The following is a 26,472-nucleotide window of genomic DNA, read 5'->3' as shown; positions in this document are numbered from 1 at the left end:
CTTTCTTTCTATCTTCTTTCTTTCTTCTTTCTTTCTTTCTTTCTTTCTTTCTTTCTTTCTTTCTTTCTTTCTTTCTTTCTTTCTTCTTTCTTTCTTTCTTTCTTTCTTTTTCTTTCTTTCTTTCTTTTCTTTCTTTCTTTCTTTCTTCTTTCTTTCTTTCTTTCTTTCTTTTTCTTTCTTTCTTTCTTTCTTCTTTCTTCTTTCTTTCTTTTTTTTGACAGCCTTTCACTCTGTCACCCAGGCTTGAGTGCTGTGGTGTGATCTCAGCTCACTGCAACCTCTACCTCTTGGGTTCGAGCGATTCTCCTGCCTCAGCCTCCTGAGTAGCTGGGATTACAGGCACACACCACCACGCCTGGCTAATTTTTGTATTTTTAGTAGAGACAGGGTTTTACCATGTTGGTCAGGCTGGTCTGGAACTCCTGACCTTGTGATCTGACTGCCTTGGCCTCCCAATTACTTGTTATTTTTAACAGTCCTGTGAGGAAGGTATTGCTTATTGCTACTGTCTTTTTCTACATACATATTCTTTCATCTTTGCTGAGCAACACATTAGATTTTGGAGTTTTAAAGCACTCATATATATTCTATTTCTCGTTTGATAAGCTCTGGGTTTGACAATCATTTTCTCTATTTTTTAAAAGTTAAACCAGTGATTATAATGTATAGTTAGACTTAAAAATATTTTTATGTGAGCAAAAGGGGCTATTAGATGGTAAATCTCCAAGGTTAAATGGCGAATTTAGCACTCAAACCTCAGCTTCCAAAGCCTAACTTTGTGTTTTTTAGCAATATTATAGAACAATGTACTTTCTCTTTCTCATTAAAATTGATCTCAAAATAACCCATCAATTTCACCACATGGCTTGCTCTTAAAATTTTCTTGTAGAATCTTGTGTAACCAAACTTTTTTTTTTTTTAATTTACAATAATTCTTAACCAGACAGAAACTCTGTACACCGTCTAGGAACAGATAAACCCACATAAACAAATTTTACCTTAGGTATTTAAATACTTATAAAATCTGTTTTCCCTCAGAGGGCATAAAGCACTCTTTGACTGATTAAAATTTTCAAATGAGTATTTATATTCCACCATTCTTCTGATATTTATTGAATATTTATAAATTTCAAGAGAGTATACAAAGTGTTGGAAATAGAATAAGTGACATCAACACGGACCCACCCTTTAAATACAGTTAATATTTTAGAGGAAAGGTAGATGTAATTAAATTATTATGAGCACTGCAAAGAGATATAGGGGTTACCAAAATTTATATGGCAAGGAAAAGTGACCCTTCTGGGGAATCAGGACAACTTTATAAGCTATTCATTGCATACATCTGGGGGTGGGGGAGAAAATGGAAATTGGAAGAAGAGAAGGGAGTTGTCAAGGTGACATGACGATTCTGGCTTGCAAAACTGAATACAGATGGTGGTACCACTTACTTAACTGGGTAACACTGGAAGAATGCCAGGTTAGTATAATAAAACAGAGATGATCACAAGAGGAGACATGTACATGTTGAGTTTGGGATGTAGATATCTCCAGAAGTCCTGGAGATGTATAATCTAGAGCTTAAAGAGGTGGCCTGGGATGTGTAAATACAGAGGTGTTCAATATTAGGTGATGAATGATGAAGAACACACCTAAGGATAGAACACAAAGTAACTAAATTAGAAGTCTTAAGACTAATCTTTGAGGAACTCTAGTATCTAAAATCCAGATGGAGGCAAAGGATCCAGGAAAAGAGATTGAAATAAATAGACAGAGAGCTGGGAGGATCAACATGAAAAGATGGCATTATGAAGCCAGAGGAATAAGTACTGAGAGGTCAAGAAAATGAAAAATTAAATATGATGAAGTGTTCCTTAGTGATCTTATCTATGGATATTGTGGCTTATTGACAGAAGATAAAAGCCAAGTTGCAATAGGTTGATGAGTGAGTGGCAAGTAAAGGAAACAAGAACATGCGGAGACTCCAGAGTTCCAGAATTCAAATGGAGCAGCTGGCTTGAGATAGGAGGAAAGACATTTTCTGTTTTACTGAAGGAAAAGTTGAGGAGAAATTTGATACATTTTCAATAATTTGTAAATGTGGCAGCAAAAGTAAGGGATATTTCTGTTTGATGGCTTCTATTTTCTCTGTACAAGAATATGTGGTATTCTAAGAGTAGTGAGGCATTATCATTTAGCTATTGCTGAGTAACAAACAAACAACCTCAAATCTTAGGGGCTCAAATTGGCAGCCACTTGTTATTTCTCATGAATTTGTGGATGGCAAGGCAGTTCAGTGTATCTGGAATATGTTCCATTGATTTGGGCTGGGCTTGCTGCCTGTAGTCAACATCCAGGTGAACTATGAGCTGGTTGACCTAGATGACTTCAGCTGAGACATGCACTTCCCCTCCAAGTTGCCAATGATCCTATAGCAAGTTGAATAAGCCTTGTTCTAATGCTAGTGGCAGTATTCCAGGAAAGAAAACAGTTATGGACTGAATGTTTGTGTCACCCCTAATTTCATATATCAAAGCCCCCGACCATAAATGTGACTGTATTTAGAGACAAAACTTTTAAGGAAGTTACTAAGATTAAATGAGATCATCAGAGTGGGCTTTGATCAGACAGAATTAACATCTTTAGAAGAAGAGATACCAGAGAGCTATCTGTTTCTCTCATTCTCTCTGTTATGTGAGGACACCATGAGACGGGGGCTATCAGCAAACCTGGAAGAAGTCCTCCATCAGAACCTGAACATGCTATGCTCTGATCTTAAACTTCCAGCCTCCAGAACTGTGAGAAAATAAATTTCTGGCATTTAAGCCACCCAGTCTACGTTATTTTGTTATGGAGCCAGAACAGATGAATATAGAAACAAACAAAAAATACATGTCCTTTTTTAAACTTCTGCTTGCATTAAGTATGCTACTACCTCATTGGCAAAAGCAAGTAGCACATCCACACTCAGATTTTAAGTGGGAAAGAACCCCAAAGTTATAAGGAGGGCGTTCACTAAAGCTAGTTATGAAACAAATACAACAGGGAGGGGAAAGTGGTTATGACTATTTGGGAAGGATGAACAATGTTTGCTTGCTGTGCATTATATAAAATCGATTGACAAGATAAACATATTAGTCATTTTAGTCTGTGATGAAGGCCTGGTTTCATTTAGTAATCATGAAGTTGTAGTCATACTAATCAACTTTGTCTTATGACTTTTTCCCCCAAAAATGCTAAGGTAGCAGATGTGTTAGTCAGCTTGGTCTACCATAACAAAATAGCATAGACTAGGTGGCTTAAAAAACCGGAAACTCAAGGCTGGAAGTCTGAGAGCAGGGCTTTCTTCCTGGCTTGCAGAGAGCTGCCTCTCACTATGTAATTACATAGTCTTTCCTTGCTATATATAAACCATAGTCTTCCATATAAAGATACTTTCTCTCTTTTCCTTTTTCTATAAAGCCACTGATCCTGTAGAATTAGGATCCCATCCTTATGAAATCATTTAGCCTTAATTACTTCCTAAAGGTCGTATCTTTATATACGTCACATAAGATGTTAGTTTTCAAAATATAAATTTCCTAGAGATCATTCGGTTTATAACACTAAGGTACAGAAGAGAGAAGATGGCATTGTTTTTTTCTTTATAAAGGTTTTGCCAGATGGTAATGAAAATACAGAGGATCAGTGGAATCAGTGTTATTGGTTAGAGATGATTTAAAGTTCAATCTGAAAATGGAGGGTAGATGGAGAGGAAGAAAGTGATGGAGAGTAAGAAAACAGAGTTTCCACTAAACTAGAAATGCAATTGCATATAATAACAATGGTGAGGCAATCAAGCTGAAAATATGTCAGTTAAGTAACTAGAATTAATTATTTGCAATATAGAGTAGTTTTAGGGATGACAAGATTCATAGTGTATTCATGGACATTGATCATGGAGGAGGTTAAGAAAATCTCATTGCAGAGGAGGATTAAACAGAACTGAGAGGGCAAGTATGTTGTAAAGGTTGCCTATGTGTGTTGATGTCTTCAAATCCAATGGCAGGGCCTTCGTGGGAGAAAGCCCACGCAAAACAGTAGTGTTTTTCATTAATGAAAACATTGACTCAGAAAGATATTAAACATTAAAGGTAGGGAAATGTCCTAGTTCGTGCCATTCACATTGGGCTTTAAAATTTTATTTATAGGAATAATCACCTCACAATTTGCAACATGAGGCTCTTCCAGTAAGAGGAGTAAGTGTTTTATTTTCTGAAGCACTCAAAGAAATGAGATAGGTCAGTTTTTCTATATTTAGATAATCAGCCAAAGGAAAGGCCAAGACTGAGGTTATGTGACTTACTATTGTATTTGTTTTTCTAGCTTTTTAGCTGACAGATGGCTCTTCCATTTCTTCTCCCCTCCAAGCTTCTGCTTTGCTAAGTCAATCTTCCATTCTCACGTCTCTGAGATCTGGAGGGGCTCAGATGCCCGAGTTATTTTTCTGTGTGTTTATATAACACCTCTCATTGTAGTCTTTTTGAACAAGGTTAACACTCTTCAAGAAAGATGCCATCAGTCTTCTTCCCAGATGAAAAATGCTAAACACAGGAACAGCCAAGAATGATGGCAAAATTCCTTGAACAGACGTTATCCTACACCCACTCTACCTTTCTTTACATGCTTTTCACTTGGAAATAATAGAACTTACTTTTAAGATGCATGCTTTCTGATAGACCTTTCAAAATATTATACTTCCTTTTATTTTATTCTCTGTAGTTTCACATAGAAGACATATGGATCTGGGGTTTTAAGTACAACGTACAAGTTTCCTTCTTCATTTGGTAAGCCTTTCTGATATGCCCTAGGAGAAATTGACTTACTTCTTCCCAATCAATACAATAATAATTAATAGTACCTCTATAAAAACAACACATTCATATGCTTATGTTCTCAATTTTTTTAAAAAAACAAAGTCTCACTCTGTCACTCAGGATGGAGTGCAGTGGCGCTATCCCGGCTCACTGCAACCTCCACTTCCCAGATTCAGTGATTCCTCTGCCTCAGCCTCCTGAGTACCTAGTATTAACAGGCACCTGCCACCATGCCCAGCTAATTTTTATATTTTTAGTGGAGACAGGGTTTCGCCATATTGGCCAGGCTTGTCTTGATCTCCTGACCTCATGATTCACCTGCCTCAGCCTCCCAAAATGCTGGGATTACAGGTGTGAGCCACCGTGCACAGCCCATTTTTTTTTTTATGTTTGAGATGGAGTCTCACTCTGTCACCCTGACTGGAATGCAATGGTGCGGTCTCAGGTCACTGCAACCTCCGCCTCTGGGGTTCAAGCAGTGCTCCTGCCTCAGCCTCCCAAGTAGCTGGTCCTACAGTCATGCACCACGAAGTCTGGCTAATTTTTGTACTTTTAGTAGAGACGGTTTCACCATGCTGGCCAGGCTTGTCTTGAACTCCTGACCTCAGGTAATCTGCCTGCTTCAGCCTCCCAAAGTGCTGGAATTACAGGCATGAGCCACCACGCCTGGCCATCTTCTTAATTTTGAAATGACTCACACTTAGCACTTGGCTTGACAATTGATAATAGCTAGCATGAATGTTATTTGCCAAGAACTAGCTAAATACTATTATTCACTTATTTAACTCTTCTAAAGAAATGTATGATAGTAGAAACTGTTCAGCTGAATAAAAGTTAGGGGAAATAATTTGTCGCAGAGGGATTGTTTATAAAGAAAGCCTCAAGTCAACAGATTTTGTCACCCTTAAAGATATTAAGGAGTCCACAATGCCTTGGACTGCAGACAGTTAAAGACTGAATGATGGAGAAAAACCTCAACTGGCCGTTAGGAGTCAGATTGTAGAAGATCTTATGTCACTTTAGGATATGGAATTTTATGTTAAGCACAATGGAAAGTCATTCAGAGTTTCAGTAAATAATTACCAAGTAAGTGTTGAGTGAATTTAACTGAAGAGAATATTAATAATATTTATAAGATTATATGCAGTATATCATAAGATATTTCAGTATCTACAGACTAACATTAGTTTTTAAACACATGTTACCCAGCTGTCTTAACATAAAACATATATTATTCTGTGGCCCTTATGTACTAAATATGATACGACAAAGTCTGGGGAAATTTGTAAAGGAAAGCAGCCAAGGCTACGTTGAAAACAGGTCTCTCTCCTGCTTTTCTCTGATTTCCTGATGAGATCCAGCAGAAAAGCCCAACCCATAGGGAAGTGAGAAGGGAAGGAAGCTCTGATATGATCCTTACAGATCCTTACAGTAGGATGGAAAAATATGGGTCAGGACAGAACAACAGTGAGAGCTTGAGGTGAATGTTAACTTTGTGCTCCAGGCTCCTAACTTTACCCTTGCCCTAGCTCTGGATTGAGAGTGAATCTGATTTTTATTTACTCGTAGCCAGAAATATCCTCACTAGTTGAAGATATTTAGAACACCTGGATTTGAACAGTTTACAGTTGTTGGTCTTCAGCTAACTTGCTTTATCTTCTCTGAACCGTACAGCCCTCATCTGTAAAATGTGTTTGCCTTGAAAATTCACACGGAACAGTTAGATAAAATGCTTAGCACACTAGCATTGTAAGGCCAAGAAAATATGGTCGACTCTCTGTGTTCATGGAGGATTTGTTCCAGGGCCCCTGCAGATACCAAAATGTATAGATGTACAAGTTCCTAATATAAAGTGGCATGCTATTTGCATATAACCTATACACACCCTCCCATATGCTTTAAGTCATCTCTAAATGCTTATAATACCCAATACAATGTAAATGCTATGTAAAACGTTGTTACATTGCATTTTTATTTGTACTGTTTTTCATTATTGTATTGTTACTCTTTATTTTTTTTTTTCCTTAAATATTTTGGATTGGCAGTTGGGTGGATGCAGAACCCTCCAAAATGGAAACCACAGGTGCAGAGGAGCAGTTATAGTAGAGCATAATTATTATGCTGATAATGGATTGGAATTAGATAAAGTTTCTACTTAGACTTGCTTGTCTTTGCCTTCCTTGAAGCCTGATGTCTTTCCAAGAAGTGCAGGTCATTGGATTTTAAGCCACACAAGTAAACAGAGATACTTTGAGACTGGAGAGCATGGGTGTTCATAAATATTATCTTGGACTATAACATGCCTAGTTTAGTTAAAGATGAATTTAGGTGGTATTCTAGTTACTTTGGATGAGTCAAAGAATATGAACCCATTCTCTGCCCACAAGGAGCTTGCTGATGAATTTTAAACATTAGGAAAAATATGTATTAATGGGAAGTCAAGCTATGTTTCAGAATTTATTTAAATTTTTCTTTGAAGTTTTCTTTCACAGTGCCTAAAGGAGCAGGGTTAAAGCATAAAATGTCTCATCTCAACCTGTACCAAAATTGGAGTCAAGATTTGTAACATTTTTCAAATGAATAAAATTTTGGGGCTATATTAATATATACTGTAAAATGCAACCTATAAAACACTTTTTGAAGAGAAATTAAACTCTATTCAATAAGACATAAAAATCCCATAGTCTCTTATAGTTCTTTGGCATCATAGAGAAATACATGACACTCAAGTTAGCTGAGAGTGCACAGTTGGTGAAGAACAGATTCTATTACCATGGCAACCGATTTGAGATTCACAAGGTATGTTTTAACCTAGGCTTCTGACTTGGGAATGAATACAAGCAAATCATTAGGTAACTAAGTTGCTGAAACAGCACGTGAGAAGTGCAAGTATATTTAAGGAAAAATCTCTCTCAAATCTAAATTATCATCTGTCTATGGTGAATCAGAATAATACCAGCTTGCATTCAGCAGTGATTTCTATTTCAAACTGTTCTGTGTAAAGGTTTGGTTCTTTCCTTTCATCTAGATCTATAATTATATATATATATATATATATATATATATACATATATATTTGAAATTGTTACTTACTTGCATACAATGTGACCAAATAGTTTCCTTATCTATAAAATGAAGGGCTTGGAATAGATGGTGTTTCAACTTCCTAATTAATGAGGCTAATGACATGGATGCTGTTGGTTTATGATCCCAGCAGTGGTTTTGTGGGGCCTCTTAAATTCTTCTTCAATAGTCTGAAAATGCTTTTTTCTCTTGGTTATTTGCAATGTGCTTAGGCATGGAACAATTTACAGACAAGTGTGAGCTACCTGTTCAAATTACCTGAAGCTAAAAAAACGACAATTATTGGAAACATACAAACATTAGCACATGAACTTCAAGGCAAGAAAATGCTCCCATATCTTAATAACGGCTGGAATTATAATCAAAAAGTTGTTGGCAACTTCACAACTTCTCTCTCTCTTCATCATCATCACTTCTCTACTTTTCTTTCTACATTTGCTTTATTGTTTTTTCTCTGGTGGCAACTTTCTTTGCTCTATATGCATATGGGCCCAACATAACTGCCCCACACTCAGATCTACATTATACTCTAGTTTAGGTACTTAGTAGATATTGTCTAGGACCATGATTTCCAGAATATTTCCTCATGAGATCCAGAGCTATGTATTCTTGTGATATACCACACAGGTACAGGTAAAAAGAAAAGGGTTTAGTACAGATGCAACCATCCTTAAAGCATCCTTAAACCATCCCAAAACATATATATGTATGTATGTGTGTGTGTGTGTGTGTGTGTATGTGTAGGCATGTACACACATACATATCCTCCTGTATTCACTAAAATAATATTTAAATTATTTAACTCCTTACACATTTTAAGTTGTCACCTGAGATTTTTCATCACAAGTTTAATAGTTTCAAAAGATGTTTTCTGGCTAATTGTTTATGCTGTATTGGCTTTTAATACATACCCTCTCCAATATGTTTTGCCATCATTCAATCCAGTGAGGGACCAAATAGCACAAAAGACAAAGGAAAGAGTAATTTACTCCTTTTACTTCCTGCCTCACTGCTTGGGCTGGGACCACTCATCGCATCTTCTCCTGCCTTCGGGCTAAATTCCACCACTGGCTTTCTTGACTCTCCAGCATGCAGATGGTATTTTGTGGGACTTCTCAGCCTCCATAATTGCATAAGCCAATTCATACTAATGATGTATAAATAGACCAATATCTATCTATCTATCTATCTATAAATACAATACAATGTACATATATTCCATTGGCTCTGTTTCTCTGGAGAATTCTGACTAATACTGATGATAGATGAATGGATGTGGTAGGTAGGTAGATAATGAAGAGACACATAGATGGCCCAAGGCAGGAGCCTTGTCAAGAATCTGTGGAGGAGGAAAATTTCTATACTTTTCACTAACATGCTGACATTTTTTTTGTTCTCTTGGATCTCTTTCTTAGCAACAATGAACTCTGACAATTCCATTTGTTTAGTGCTTGCATTATTGAGACCGAAGGGCAATGAAATCTGAAAGGTTCATTGCAGGCAGGAAAATGCTATTCTTCATTTAGAGCATGGGAAAAAAGCCATTTTGAAAGGGAGGGGTAGTTATGGAAAATTAGAAGACAATATACTTTTTTCAGCAATATCACCTTTAGGAAAGACTGCATGCAGAAGCTCAGGATCTGGAGGTAAATTTCCCTAAAACCATGCATGACTGTATAAACCATGGAAAGCCTGCATGTCGATAACTTCATCATGCAACTTGCTCAGTTTGAAGAGTGATTTTTGGACTCTGCCAGTGCTTCAGATAATATGGTCTATGGATAAAATGTTCTGGAAACATGTGGGATACTTACTTTGGAAAACAAAAAAGATATTATAGACCCAGCTTTAAATCTAATGGTGAACTCTGGAGGTGTGGCTACAGAATTAGGGTTAAAGATCTCCAGGTGATTTTGATACATATGACCTTCTAGATCATTCTTTTGGAAACACTGTTCTAGTCCAAACAACAAAGGAGCAATAAAAGGGAACTTTAATATAAAGAGAGAGATATATATATATGAACTTTAATGTAAACAACAAAAGAGCAATAAAAGAGAACTTTAATTATTTCCCTACCTCTCAACATACATAAAAGGAGATCAAGTTCATAACTCCTAGCAATATTTCTCAAATCTCCCATTCTTTCTCCCCAACTCTATCATGCCCAACATTCCCACTGCCATTACCCTCCAAAAAGCAAACCAACCAGCCAAACATCCCCCACTCTACCCTCCACTCCTGATTATGTGGATTGATCTCACAAAGCCCATCTCCTTCTTCTCTCACCTCTTCTACCTTTTTTGTCTCCCAATTCTGTGCTAGGTCATCAAAAAAATGCACTAGAATAATGAGATCAAATACAGATTTGCTGCTATGGGCAGAAGACAGGCAGATGCTTTGATGCAGAGAATGTGAAATTTGATGCCTTTTTCCCGACTCCTATAATCTCATTGACTGGAGAGAAGCTTCATGAAAGAGGTGTTCCAGGGAGTCTGCGTAACATGTGCAAAAAATAATAATATATGCTAAGTCGTAGTCTTACTATACCTTACTTACCGCCCTCCACACTCACACATAGCTCCATGAACTTGTGAGAGAGGGTTTTGGTGCTACACAAGCTCCATGGCTTGGGTTTCTGTCACTTTGGTCAGAGCAATGTGCAGAGAAAAATAACTTTTTTTTTTTTTTTTGAGACGGAGTCTCGCTCTGTCGCCCAGGATGCAGCGCAGTGGCGCGGTCTCAGCTCACTGTAAGCTCTGCCTCCCGAGTTTACAGCATTCTCCTGCCTCAGCCTCACGAGTAACTGGGACTACAGGTGTCCGCCACCAAGCCCGGCTAATTTTTTGTATTTTTAGTAGAGACGGAGTTTCACCGTGTTACCCAGGATGGTCTCGATCTCCTGATCTCGTGATCTGCCCGCCTCAGCCTCCCAAAGTGCTGGAATTACAGGCATGAGCCACCGCGCCCTGTTGAGAAATAATTTTTTAAAACTCAGTTTAAAAAAAAATTGAGTTCATCTATATGTGAATTGGCAGAGATACCTTCTGAAGAATAAAATAGAATGAAAAGTTAGGGCAGGCTGGATTCTCTGGAAATGTGTGCAGAAATGTGTGGGCTGCAAGAGCTTTATCAGGGTCAAAACTGGTGAAAGAAATGGGAGATAGAAGGATTGGATAAAGGGAGAAATTTAATTGCCATGCAGGATTGACAAAGCCTCGGCCGACCCTGCTGGGACCTCTGGGTGTATATGGATGGGCAGTTTCCCCATTTTGGCTGAAATTGCCAGGTCCTTATATCCTCATTTCTCTCAGTCACAGAAGTGGACCTCCCTGGGAAAGAAATGACCTAGGAAGAGATTGGTCTCCAGAGCTAAGGCTGACCCTGTGAATGTGCTCACTGCTAAAGATTGCCTGCTGACCACACTCCCCTCAACTTGGGAGTCTCTATGAAGGGGAATGTAGGTCATGCCTGTCTAAGTCTATCTTGGAAATGAGAAGTGAAATAAAGAAAGAGGGAGAAAGAAAAGTAAAAGTGGTTTTGAAAATGAAAAGATAGAAGGAGCTTTCTTTGGAAAGGGGCATGAGAAGTGGAGAAAAAATAGCTGTTATGCTAGAATGCCTTCAACTTTGGGGAGATAGATGGTGAAACAAAATTCTAGGGTATTCTGTGCTTTATTCAATTAAGTCTCCTATCAGCATTTTTAAAGAGAATCATTATATTCAGAATAATTGTGTCTCCCAACATTCATATATTAAAACACTAAAACAAACCCCACCAAATGTGCTAGTAGTAGAAGTAGGACCTTGTGGAGATAATTAGGATTAGATTGGGTTATAAGGGGAGAGCCATTGTGAATAAAATTAGCGCCCTTGTAAGAGTCGTGAGAGAGCTTGCTTCCCCCGTCTACTCTCTGCCATGTAAGGATAGGATGAGAAATTGGAAGTGTGCAACTCAGAAGAGGGCTTTCACCTGACCATACTGGAACACTGATCTTGGACTTCCAGCCTCCAGGACAGATATTTAAGAAATAAATAACCGTTGTTTTTAAGCCACCCACTCTCTGATAGTTTTGTTGAAGAAGCCTGAGCTAAGACAAGACTTAAGTAAACATTTCAATTCCTTTTTGGTTCTTGTTCTGTCTGCAATACTGGGAATAGGCTGAATTCAAGTTTTCTGTGAGTAACAAAAGGATTGTCACTCCCTTATTTAAAACACTTCTGTGACTTTCCATGATCCTCGAGATACAAACTTCCCAAAATGACAAACAGGACCTTGCCTTTGGTGGACTTCACTCTCCTCTCTTCACCCTTCCTCTTATAGGAGGGTACATTCAAGCTACATTGTAAATAACTAGCTGGTATGTACACATCCTTCCAACTTTTCACACATACCTTTTCCTCTGTTTGAATCACTTGTCTTCACTTAGCTTCCTTTTCCAGAAAGTTTCAACTTAAACGCCACTTTCTCAGAAAGCCTTCCATAATGCCAACACCACAACTGTACTCTCCATCACAACTATATTTTTCTTTCAAAACATTCATAATATTCCAAATTATTAATTTATCTTAATTTCTGTATTCCCTAAGAGGCTGAAAATTTGATGAGGATAAGGAAGCATCTGTTTTTTTCATCACTGCATCTCAGTGCTTCATGTGGGAAAGGAAGGTTTTAATGGTGGAGTTATCAGTGATGAGCAACAGATCATGGTAGAGAATTCTAAAATGGGCAGCTGTGATACTGAAAACAGAATGAAATTATTGGTGGTATCTATAGATTTGGAATAAGAGTAATTATTATTATAACAATGATAATAATAGTAAATACATCAATTATACAGCATTCCATGCACAGATCTAAGTGTTCTAGATACATTATTTTGTTTCTTACAGTAATGTGATGCAATAATATGAGATGGGAATCATTATAGTTACATTTTTCAATTGCAGGAACTAAAGAACAGAGAGGCTAAATAACCTATCCAGTGTCACACACTTTGCAAGTGTTAGAGCCAAGGATATGGACTCAGGCAGTATGGTTCTCAAAGCAACACTCTCAATATTCAATTCTGTCACTTTGATATTTGAGTTTGACATTAACAATAATAGAAGTGGGTCTTTATTAGGATTTTTATATCAAAAAAGTGGAGAGTATGTAGTTCTATAATTTTCCTGGTGAAAAGTAAACTCCCTCCTCCATCCTCTCTTATGTCAGCTGAATGGGCACCTACCAGGTACTCTGATCACGTGTTAGCTGTTTCTGCCTACTTTCTGTTAGCTATTTAGCTGAGGGAATCTACAGAAAGTAATGATGATTTAACAGTGTCTTTTGAGATTACATAATAAAATAGTAAAACAATGAAAGGCATGGACTATAGAAGTGTTGGACTTGGGTGAAACTATCACCTACTTTGGAGCAAAAAGTTTTTGAACCTCTTTGCACATTTGTAAAAGGAGACATTCATCGTATCTTACGTAAAAGGATATATGAAGGACAAATAAGCATAGTATTTGCTACAGAATAAATAAATGACACAGAGAAAAAGTCCATTTTATTTCTTCACCCTCATCCCAAAGTTTTCCATGCTACCTATTGTATCAACTTATAACTTCTTTATAAACCAATAGTAGCTAGTTTAGTTTATGCACACTAAGTCAGATAATAAAAGTTGAACAATATTTATCCAATGCATTATCACTATGAATTTACTGGCTTATATTCAAGGTTATAATAACTATGCATTGCCTTTGTAATACTTTTATGCCCAAGGCTAATGTAATTAAGGTTGTCATAGCCCTGTTTGTACATTCATACTTGATTGCATGTTAATGTGTATAACTTTGAATTATACCAGTTCCTAATGGGTTTTAAAAATATTTTAGTATTTTTGTGCCATGAGTCCTTTATTGTTTTCTCAGCTCTAATCTAGTCTAAGGGCAACCATTTTCTCCCATCAGCACCCATAGCATACACTGCTAATCATCAAAGTTTTCTTTCCCACTGAGCCTTGACAGGTCCTCCAAATCCTTCTCAAACAGCCAAACACCTGATCAGAGTTGGCCTGGGAAACTCCAGGAATGAGAAATCAGAAAAGTGACATTAGAACAAGCTAAAGAAAAAGGGAGGGTTAGTGAAGTTTTATGAAAGAGGATTTGAATTATAAAGGCAATACAGATAAGAAAAATAATTCATCTTAGTATTCTGATTCAGTCTGTAACACCGTATTACATTTTCACTTTAAATTATGCCATCCTGTTTTCTGTTTCCATAGTTATATCTCCAATGAGGGAATAAAATAGGTTTATATTAACTTAATATTAAATTACTATTCATGTGTTTTTACCTTAGCCAAATCAATTTCATCTTTTATTTCCACATATAAGAATACTCATTACAAAAGATGGGGAAGAAAAGGGAACATGCCTAACTTGCTCCCACTAATTTCTAAGGACCTTTTAAGCAGCCAGTTCACACTTGTAAGAGCATTTGAAAGTGGGAAGTAATGGATAGAAGGAAGGAAGGAGGAAGTAGACAAAATCGGGGACATTGGGAGGGGTAGATACTGAAGATTTTAATTCTGTGCTTCTTAGTATATTGAGGATCTCACATCTTTCTGAAAAGTTGATGAAGGCTATCAGCTCTCACTCCAACAAAGTCACTGCCATCAATACTTTAAAGTTTTGTATACATTCTCACTGACCAATAGGGGCACCCATGGATAACAACATAATCACTCCTGCATTAGCTAGATGTGGCTTTCTAGAAGACGAAATTAGATTACTCACCAACATTAAAACAAGGGTATAATTTTTCCCATGACCATAGTACCTTATGCACATGTCAGATTCTAAGTAAGCCAGAGGGTTCCCCAAATTTCCATACATAATTTTAGAGCATCGTTTCCACATTTTAACTATTTGCCTACCGCTTTCATGGTTCCACTTATATCTGTGTAAAATAAAAATATTTAAATCGTTTAATATTTTTAAAATCCAATTTCTAATAGATAACTATTGTATACATTTTCTATTTCTATAGTAAATGTAATATTAATATACCTTTTATATAGCTGTTGTTTCTATAGTGATCTATCTTATAAATTATAATGTATTACTTCCACTTCAGAGATGTAGAATGTGAGATCTGAACATTGAAATAACTTGGATAAGTTCTCACGCTAAGACGTGGAAGAAGTAAGATTCAGGTACAGGTCTGACTGGCTTTAAAGCTTCCGCTCTGAGTTACTGAGTTTGTTATTTGTTAGGCTTTTATTAGGCTATAAAATACTAAATATAAAGAATGTGGACAGACTTCACTAATAAGCTGGCTTACTAATAAATTGGCTATATATTTGACTTCCTCTACAAGAAAGTTAGGAGAAGGTCTCATAAGCATGTTAAAAAATGGCTGAGCTTAGGTCATTTATTTTGAAGCTTTTTGATAGGAGTGATGGGTCTGTCTGTTTTTTTTTTTGTTTGAACACTGATTGATTAGAAACAACCTTTCCCATATTAGAATACATTCTGGTGAAAATGTCAGTTAAAGTGTTCTGCTATGCCTTGGGAAAATAATTGACATATCACTGATGGCTGGCCAGTCAAACGCTATCTGTCTGAAGAAATGTGAAAATGAGTAGGTTAGTGAAAAAAAATTGAAAAATGCTTGGACCTAATTCATTTCATTGCACACTCCCTAAAAGATGTCTATTACCTCCTATACCTCCACCCAGTACTTTTCTGGCCCTAGCTAATGCTGGGATCATTAGATGTCCCTTCCATTCTAAGAGCTCTAAGATACACCATCAATAAAGTATTCATCTGCTTCTGTTGGCTAGGGTTCGTTTCTAGTAGCTCAAATAAGAATTTTAAAAGATGTTACTCTTGTTTCCAAATATTCCTCCAGAAGGATCAAACTAATTTACATTTCCATCAATTATATATGAATGTGTTAAGGTAGTATTCTAAAGGAAATAGCGAAGAATATCCAAATGACAAATAGGAACTGGCAATGTTTTCATCTGAATTTGCTTTACAGAAACAACATTTTCTCTTCTTTCATTAAAGCAAACTGATTCTTGGCTTGCAGTTAATATCACAGTAAATAAATGACACTTTTACCTCAAAGTTAGAGAATTCATTTTTCATGGGGTTATAATTGCCTCAGCAAAAACAAATATCTGGATTATGTTCTGTGAACATTTTCTTTATAATAGTGTGCTCAGATCTCCTTTGGAGTCGCTTTGAAACTTGTCCAATCTTGCCAGCAATTGATCATCAACTAGATGTTTCTGTGGATAAACATCCAATTTACCGCAATGATTTGCAGATATAATTGTAACTATCTCTGTATCTGTCTTTATTCAATTGCATATAGCAGCAATGAATATATGAATGCAAAAATAGCTATGTATATATTATTTTAAATGGTGATTAGAAAGCAAATCACCTGTAAAGCTGATGGAAAGACTCTTACGCTCTTTTGAGCTTGAAAATTCTTATTTATGTTTAGTGTTAAATTTAAATGTGAAAAAAACACAAAAGGATTAGCCAAAAAAATACACAAGCAGTGAGCTATGAAGATGACGTGGTCACTGACACTGAAACTGGCGATGAATGTTGAAAGTAGATTAAAGTATTTCCTTCCTTGGGAATGAAGACAGAGAAGGAAACCTGTAATTAAAGCATTTGTGTTGTGGGTAGAGGAGTCTCTAGCAGCAGTGGACCTTACAAAATAAACAAGTTGACTGACTCAGCTCAAAACAGAATAGATGCTGTTCAATAAAGGGAATGTTTTTAGCATTATGAGAACTAGATAAGTTCTCATGATTGTTGGTAGAAATCAGTACATCAGTTTGAAATGTTGGCAATATTCAGACAGAGGAGTGTACTTCCATTTCAACTGACAGATCTGAGCTTCAGAATCAACTATCCTCTGTGATCATTCCATTAGAAATATCACATTTGAGATAGCCAGAATGGAACAAAAAATTTATGGTGAATGATCATATGCAAATTTCTAAAGGGAAAAGACACTCAAAAGACATTTCTTCTCCTTTCATGTCACTCTACATACATGAATCAACTCCAACGAAAACTGGAAAATATTTATTGAACATTTATTAACTGCAAGGTACTGTACAAGAAACTGGAGATACAGTCATCAACAAGAGACTGAAACTGGTTTCCCTCTCTAGAAGAGAGGCACATAATGTATTTGTGTGTGTACAGGTATGTGTGTATAATATTATTTCAGGAAGTTATATGGGCCACAAAGACTGTTAGAGCACAATAGATGGTAGATGAGACCAACTGAAAAAGCATGGTCAGGAATAAGCTTTCTCAAGGTAACATTTGAATGAATTCAGGAAATTAGCAAAGATTTCCTTGACAAGGAAACAACAAATAAAAATGCTCAGGTGTAGGAATAAGCTCTACATATTTGAAGATGAACATGGAGGTCTACATTTCTAAAGTTAAGTGGGAGAAGGGGAGAATAGTAGGTCATGATGAGAGGGAATTATGTAGGAGCAGAACATGTAGGGTCTTGTAGATCATGATCCTGAGTTTGAATGGTATTTATTTAATGAATGGAGTTTAACAGTAAGCCATTCGAGTCCTTTGATCATAGAGTCATGGTCAGCCATTTCCTTGTTTTCTACTGTTTTCCCATTAGATAGAAGAGCCTACAAGAGTGTGGTGGCATTTCCCTTGTTCACTGTTTATATTCCCGGTATTTAGCATTGTGTGTATGTAAAGCATTAAGCATACATTAAGCATCTGCAGAAAGTAATTGGATACAAATCTGGTTCCAAAATATTAGTGAAACTTCATGTTTTAGCTACACTTGGCAAAAATGAAGAGAAAACATTGAGGTAATTAGAACTTAGAATCAAATACATGTATTTTTAGCTAAATAGATGATTGGAATAGTACTTTCATTCCCTACTTGGGCATGAGTCTTTTTTTTTTTTTTTTCTATTTTCATAAGGGAAATCAAGCAAGATGCAAATGCTATTACTTCAGGCAGTGCCTTTGTAGACTAAACTTTGTCCTTCAAACGCAGTGCTCACATTAATTAGAATAGACCAGCAGGGAATATTAGTGGCTTAAGATACTCTGTAAGTTTACATCATCAAAATGCATCAAATTGAATATTTGGCCTATTTCTCTTTGTGATAACTGAATCGTCTCAGCTTTTATTTAAGATAGCACATTAAATGCAGAGTAGAAGGGCTTTGGTTCTCCTTCCAGTTCTTAGGCAAATATGAATCTAGATTTCCCCAACCAATATAGAAGATTTTTTATTAATTAAAATGAAACTATTGTTAAATAGTAATTCTATTTACATGGCTGTGTGCTAAAGGTTGGGGAAACTTTTATTTTGATTCTGAATATTACTTCTACCTGAAAATTTCCTGACTCCCTAATTTTTATCCTAATAAAATCATATATATTCTTTAAAATCTAGACCCAGATTAAATATCTATTGATATGACCACATTGAGCAAAATTAATTACCCAATTTTTATGTCTTCACTACCTTTCATTCATAAAATTGTCATATTTTTCTGAATTCATCAGATCACAAGTTCATCACCTCCACTTTGTTGAGAGCTTCCCTAGAGAATAGATTCAAATTCATCTTCTCCATCTCTTCAAATTTTAGCAAAGTCTGGCATGTGATGAGCTCTTGTAAAAGACTAAATAAAACAATACATATTGATATATTATTATGTATTTTCTAGATTGTGGCTCAGGGTTTCCAATTACCCTGGAAGCAGCACACTATCAGTTTGATGTTCAAAGACAATTTACAGTTTATCTCTGGAGATAAAATGAACACAGTTTAGAGAGGAGCAAACAAGTCAGTGTTTATTACAGAACTAGTTTTTATGTTGAACATATTGGCTGATCAAGTTCTGGAAGCCAAAGATAATTTTTTTTATAAGAGATAATATGAGGCACAGTGGCTTGTGCCTGTAATCCCAGTCACTCAAGAGCCTGATGCAGGAGGATTGCTTGAGGCGAGGAGCTCAAGATGAGTTTGGGCAACAGAGCAAGAAAAAATAAATAAGAGAACAAAAATAAAAGAAGAGATGATATAGACTAGTCTGTTAAAGAATGAAGCCAGGCAGGGTGGCTCAAACCTGTAATCCCAGCACTTTGGGAGGCCCAGACGGGCGGATCATGAGGTCAGGAGATCGAGACCATACTGGCTAACACGGTGAAACCCCGTCTCTACTAAAAAATACAAAAATCTAGCTGGGCGAGGTGGCGTGCGCCTATAGTCCCAGCTACTCGGGAGGCTGAGGCAGGAGAATGGCGTAAACCTGGGAGAAGGAGCTTGCAGTGAGCTGAGATCCAGCTACTGCACTCCAGCCTGGGCGACAGAGCGAGACTCCTTCTCAAAAACAAACCAAACCAAAACAAAACAAAAGCAAAAACAAAAAAGAATGAAAGAGTTGGATGCCTAGAGAATGTGAGTGCCAAAGAAATCTAACTAACTAGACCCATGGCCATAATTTATCATCTACAAGACTGGAACAATAATGTCAAATAACATTTTAAATTTTATTTAGTGACAAGAAGAAAACAACCAAACTCCTTAATCTGGGGATGTTACCTTTATACTTATAAAGTGAACTTGATTTGGAGTAGAGGCTCCGTCTGATTAGATGGGAAAATTTTTAAAGAAAGTTTGAATTAATCATTCATGGAAGAGAGAAAGAGGGAAAGTGATTTTCACAGATTCTTTTCACAGCTTTTCCTTTTCTTTTTTCTCTCCATTACCATTTTTTTCTACCTAGTCTTCTCTACCCCTCCTAACTATTCATCTGGCTTGCTTTTTTTTCTAAAAAGTGCTGATTGGAGGAAGAAATATATAAGAAATACATAAAAGCTGAATATTGATCTCAATTGTCTACATGACAGATTCATATCAAATTACTCCAGTAAAAATATCTAATATTCCCTTGAAATAGAGGTAAATTTGATTGAGAACAAGCTATACAACAAATTGGTAAATAAAAAAAAATTGAGGAAACATTTTTTGAGAAAATTTAATGTTAATTTTTTAGATAACCTAGAGCTTTGACTTACTTTCACTTCACTAATGTGTCATCGTTAATTGCCTCGCCTTTTTGCCTCTGACTCTGCTCCAGTACAAGGCTTAGCTGGCAATTGTAAAGAAGCAAGGAGAAGATTCTGATTTCTGCAGAAATGGCAAGTGGTCAAGGAAAAAGTCTAAGTCACCGCTGTAGCCACGACATGTCAGTGAGGATTCGTGGGGTGCACTGTTCATGGCAGATGAATATGTGCACACTGAAGACTGGCCCTGAGGAGGGGCTGACGTCAATGCAGCATCTGCCCTTCTGCAGCATGCTGGGCCCTTTTATTACTGAAATAGCTCCACAGAGTGGCCTGGACTGGCCTGAGATACAGCAGCAGCTGTGTTATTTTCCTCCTTCCCTAAGATCACAAATGACTGCACTTATGAGAAGGGTCTGCACGGAAAAACAGATTTCTCTTTTGTTTTTCCCACTGAGTTAACTACAAACATCTCCACAAGGAGGTGGGGACACTTACTCCATGATACAGAGCATCGTCAAAGACTTGCTGAATTTAAAAGTATTGACTTAGGACTTAAGTACATGAAACTCTAAAAGGGTGTTGTGGGAGGCTCTTGGAATTTGATCTTCCTTTTTGTGATTCTTGATATATTAGTAAGTGTCGCCACCATCCAAGACAATGTTGTATAAAAAGTACAGCACATAGGACAAAAAGCTTTTGAAGGGCTACTGAAAACATCTGAAATTGTACATAAAATTTGCATATTCATATATAAACCCAGAAAAATTAAAATTATAATGGTTTAGTTAATTGCTCATGAATTATTTTATAACTAGCCAATTGCTTAATGTGAATCTTATATAGACGTAAAAATCAAAGCGTAGATTTAACCTAATAAGGTTAAAATTGTAAGAAAATATTAATAATGGAATTTATAAGAACTCAATTATGAAAATGAGAGGATTCCACTTTGTTATAATTACTTATGATATTCAATAGGTTTGTAAGTATTTTGTAATATGCCTAGTACAATACAGGGTAAGGATACCCAAAGTGGAAATGCATGGACTATGAGGGCACCAGAATGGTCCTAAGGCCCTCTATTCACACAGAAATACTTATGCGTTCTTTTTCCTTACTACAGCATTCATCTATTTGCTTCTTTCTATTCCCATGCCACTAGAGTCCCCTTCACTACTGTTTACCATCTGAATTCACTTCAATTTTCTAATAATGGTTCTTTCTATCTCCAACTGTGCCAACTCTTTTAGATCATCTCCACTGCAGCTTAGTGTAATCCACCATATTCTGACTCTGTTCTTCCCTCCAAGAAGCTCCCAGTGTGGTATAGTTTGGCTATGTCCCGAAACTTAACTTAAATTGTACTTCCCACCATCTCCACTTGTCATGGGAGGGATAATTTAATCATGGGGGCAGTCACTCTCATGCTCTTCTCATGGTAGTGAATGAGTTCTTATGACATCTGATGATTTTATAAGGGGCTTTTCCCCCTTTTGCTCAGCACTTCTCCTTACTGCTACCATGTGAAGAAGGGAATGTTTGCTTTCCTTTCCACCATGATTGTAAATTTTCTGAGGCCTCCTCAGCCATGCTGAACTGTGAGTTAATTAAACCTCTTTTCTTTATAAATTGCCCATTCTCAGGTATGTCTTTATTAGTAGCAAGAAAATGGACTAATACAGTAAATTGGTACCAGAAGTGGGGTGCTGAAGTAAAGATACTTGAAAATGTGGAAGTAACACTGAAACTGAGTAACAGGCAGAGATTGGATCAGTTTGGAGGACTCAGAAGAATACAGAAAAGTGTGGGAAAGTTTGGAACTCTCTAGAGACTTGGAGAGTTCAGAAGACAGGAAGATGTGGGAAAGTTTGGAACTTCCTAGAGACTTGTTGAATTGCTTTGCCCAAAATGCTGATTATGATATGGACAGTGAAATCTGTGCTGAGATGGTCTCAGAGATAAATAACTTGTTGGGAACTGGAATAATGGTGATTATTGCTATGATTTAGCGAATGGACTGGCAGAATATTGCCCCTGTCCTAGAGATATGTGGAACTTTGAACTGTAGAGAGATGATTTAGGGCATCTGGCAAGAGAAATTTCTAAGCAGCAAAGCATTTAAGAGGAAGCAGATCATAAAACTGTGGAAAATTTCCAGGCTGATGATGTGAAAGAAAATAAAAAACCCATTTTGGGGGGAGAAATTCAAGCCTGCTGCAGAAGCTTGCATAAGTAATGAGGAGTTGAATGTTAATCACGAAGACAATGCAGAAAATGTCTCCAGGGCATGCAAAAACCTTCAAGGTATCCCCTTCTATCAAAGGCCCAGAAGCCTTGGAGGGAAAAATGATTTCTTGGGCTGGGCCCAGGGCCTACTTGCTACATGCATCCTTGGGTCATGGTGCCCTGTGTCCCAGCTGCTTCAGCTCCAGCCATGGCTAAAATGTAGAGCTCAGGTCATTGCTTCAGAGAGTGCAAGTCCCAAGTCTTGGCAGCTTACACATGGTGTTGGGCCTGCAGATGCACAAAACTCAAGAATTGAGGTTTGGGAACTTCTGCCTAGATTTCAGAGGATGTATGGAAATGCCTGAATGTCCAGATAGAAGATTGCTGCAGGGGTAGAGCCCTCATAGAGAACCTCTGCTAGGGCAGTGCAGAAGGGAAATGTGGAGTCAGAGCCCCCATACAGAGTCCCCACTGTGGCACTGCCTAGTGGAGTTGTGAGAAGTGTTCCAACTGTCCTCCAGACCCCAGAATGGGAGATTCACTGACAGCTTGTACTCTACATCTGGAAAAGCCACAGACACTCAATGCAAGTCCATGGAAACAGCCAGGATGGGAGCTGTATCCTGAAAAACCATTGCAGCCCATTGCATCAGCATAACCTGAATGTGAGGCAGGGAGTCAAAGGAAGTTATTTTGGAACTTTAAGGTATAATGACAGAGCTATTGGATTTCCGACTTGCATGGGGCCTCTAGTCCCACTTTTTTTTGGCCAATTTCTCTCATATGGAATGGCAGTATGTACCCAATGCCTGTAGACCCACTATATCTATGAAGTAACTAACTTACTTTTTATTTTACAGGCTCATAGGTGGAAGGGACTTGCCTTGTCTCAGATGAGACTTTGAACTTGGAATGAGTTAAGACTTTGTGGGACTGTTGGAAGGGCATTATCATGTTTTGAAATGGGAGGACATGAGATTTGGGAGGGGTCCGGGTGGAATAACATGGTTTAGCTCTGTCCCCACCCAACTAAAATCTTGAATTATAGTAAGCCCCATAAGCCCCACATGTTGTGGGAGGGAGCCAGTTGGGGATAGTTTAATCATGGGGGTGTTTGTCCTCATGCTGTTCTCATGATAGTGAGTGCATCCTCACAAGATCTGATGATTTTATAAGGGGCTTTTCCCTCTTTTGCTTGGCACTTCTTCTTGCTATTTCCATGTGAAATAGGATGCATTTGCTTCCCCTTCTGCCCCAGTTGTTAGTTTCCTGGGGCGCAGCCATGCTGAACTGTGAGTCAATTAAACTTCTCTCATTGATAAGTTACTCAGTCTTAGGTATGTCTTTATTAGCAGTGTGAGAATGGACTAATACACAGTGCTTTCAGAGTAAAATCCAACCTTTAAATGTGGTGAAAAATAGCCTCCAGGTTTTGGCCCCAGCTAAGCAACCTCCTACAACTCATCTTTCTCAATCCCAACTATTGTCTTCTCTTCCCTTTGCCATGCAGAAACACTTTATCTTTTAACCATTTTGAACTTTTTGTAGTTTCTTAAGTAATGAATACTCTAATCTCCTTTGAGTTTTTCTATATGTCATTCTTATTACTGGAAACTTTTTTCTGATTCCTTACTTCCACACTGCAGAGTCAATAATACTGCCTCATCATTAAGGTCTTAATTTATATATAATTTATTCTGTTTCCCCAAATAAGCTGGCTGGTGAGTTTATCAGCTCTCATAGTTCTTTATCCTCCTCTCCCTGAGACCTCCTCTCTTCAGCCATAACACTTTTCTGATTCTTCTCTCAATGTTATACTCAGACCTCTTCTCTATGATTCTTTCACACTGTTTTCCTCTTTGGAAATTCCTAGCTTTTTCTTATACTATTCAACTTTTATGCATTCTCCAAAATCTCTAATTCATACCACCTCCAAGAAGATTTTTCAGGTTACTCTTCTCCTCTGTGATAAATTTTATACTCAGAGTACATGATATATATTATCTGTTTAACTTATTCAACTTACCATACACTTCTCTGAAATGTCACTGATGTCATTGTCAGATATCATTTTTCAGTTCTACTAATAACAGTTCTGGTATAAAAAGAAATACTTTGAGGGCAAATATATATGTGTGTGTATATATGAGTGTGTAAATATATATGTGTGTGTGTAAATATATATGTGTGTGTATATATGAGATACATGTACATATATGATACATGTATATATACATGTGTATCTCATATATATGTGTATATATACTCATGTAAATATGTATACACATATATATGTATATATACATATATATGAGATATTTATTGTTGAATGAACATGAGTGACAAATCAGAAGGAAATAATTTCCAGCAGAGAAAACAAATCATGACAAATTATTTTTTTAAAACATTATAAGAAATTTCAAAAGAATTATGAATCTTTAATAAATGTGGTTTAGAGACATCAGTTTGGGCTACTTGCCATGAATTATTGTTTAATATATAATTTTAACTTTTATTTTAGATGTATGGGATGCATGTGCAGGTTTGTTACATGAGTATATTGTGTGATGCTGAGGTTTGGGTATGACTGAACCCATCACCCAGGAAGTGAGCATAATACCTAAGAGTTTTTCAAACCTAGATGCCCTCCCTTTTTCCCTCCTTTAGTAGTCCCCAGTGTCTGTTGCTGCCACCTTTATGTCCATGAGTACCCACTGTTTAGCTCTCACTTATAAGGGAGGACATGTGGTATTTGCTTTTCTGCCCCTCTGTTAATTTGCTTAGGATAATGACCTCCGACTGCATCCATGTTTCAGCAAATGATACGATTTGTTTTCTTTTCTGGCTGCATTGTATTTCATAGTGTACATGTACCACATTTTATTTGTCTAATTCACCATCGACAAAATTACACCTAGGTTGATTCCATGTCTTTGTTATTGTAAATAGTCCTGCATTGAACACATAAGTGCATGTGTCTTTTTGGAAGAACAATTTATTTTCTTTTGGATACGTGCATAGTAGTGTGATTACTGGCTTAAATGTTAGTTCTGCATTAAGTTCTTTTAGGAATCACCAAAATGCTTTTTATAATGGCTGAATTAATTTGCACTTTCAACAACAGTGTGTAGGTGTTCCCTATTCTCTGCAGACTCATCAGCAACTATTTTCTGACTTATTTATATATGTATATTTTTATATATTTTTTTCACAGCAGCCATTCTCACTGATATGAAATAATATATCTCTGTAATTTTAATTTGCATATCTCTGGTGATAATGATGTGGAGCATTTGTCAAGTATTTCTTGGCTGTTTGTATGTCTTCTTTTGAAAAGTGTCTGTTCATGTCCTTTGCCCATTTTTTTAATAGGGTTTTCTTTTCACTTGTTGGATTAAGTTATTTATAGATTCTGGATGTTAGACCTTTATCAGATGCATAGTTTCCAAATATTTTCTTCCATTCTATAGGCTGTCTATGTCCTCTATTGATAGTTCTTGTTGCTGTGCAGAAACTCTTTGGTTTAAATAAGTCTCACTTGTCAATTTTTTTGTTGTTGCACTTGCTTCTGAGGACTTAGTCATAAATTCTTTCCAAGACTAGTGTCTAGAATGTTGGTCTCCTGGATTTTCTTCTAGGATTCTTATATTTAGAGCTCTTACATTTAAATATTTAATCCATCTTGAGTTACTTTTTGTATATAGTGAAAGGTAGGGGTCCAGTTGCATTCTTCTGCATATGGCTAGCCCGTTTACCCAGCATCATTTGGTCCTTTCCCCATTGCTTGGTTTTATCTATAGCCAATATTGTTGGCTATAGGCATGTGGCTTTATTTCTCAGTTATCTATTCTGTTCCATTTTTCTATGTGTCTGTTTTTGTACCAGTATCATGATGCTTTGTTTATTGTAGCCTTGTAGTATAGTTTGAAATCAAGTAATATGACACTTCCAGCTATTTTCTTTTTGCTTAAAATTGCTTTGACTACACTTTGGGAGACTGAGGTGGGCAGATCACGTGGTCAGGAGATTGAGACCCTCCTGGCCAACATGATGAAACCCTGTCTCTACTAAAAATACAAAAATTAGCTGGGTATGGTAGTGCATGCCAGTAATCCCAGCTACTCAGGAGGCTGAGGCAGAAGAATTGCTTGAACCTGGGAGTTGGAGGTTGCAGTGAGCTGAGATCACGCTACTGCACTCCAGCCTGATGACAGAGCGAG

This window comes from Colobus angolensis, unplaced genomic scaffold (assembly GCF_000951035.1).
Source record: "Colobus angolensis palliatus isolate OR3802 unplaced genomic scaffold, Cang.pa_1.0 Scaffold27, whole genome shotgun sequence".
NCBI classification, from domain to species: domain Eukaryota; kingdom Metazoa; phylum Chordata; class Mammalia; order Primates; family Cercopithecidae; genus Colobus; species Colobus angolensis.
This window is presented reverse-complemented; position numbering follows the sequence as displayed.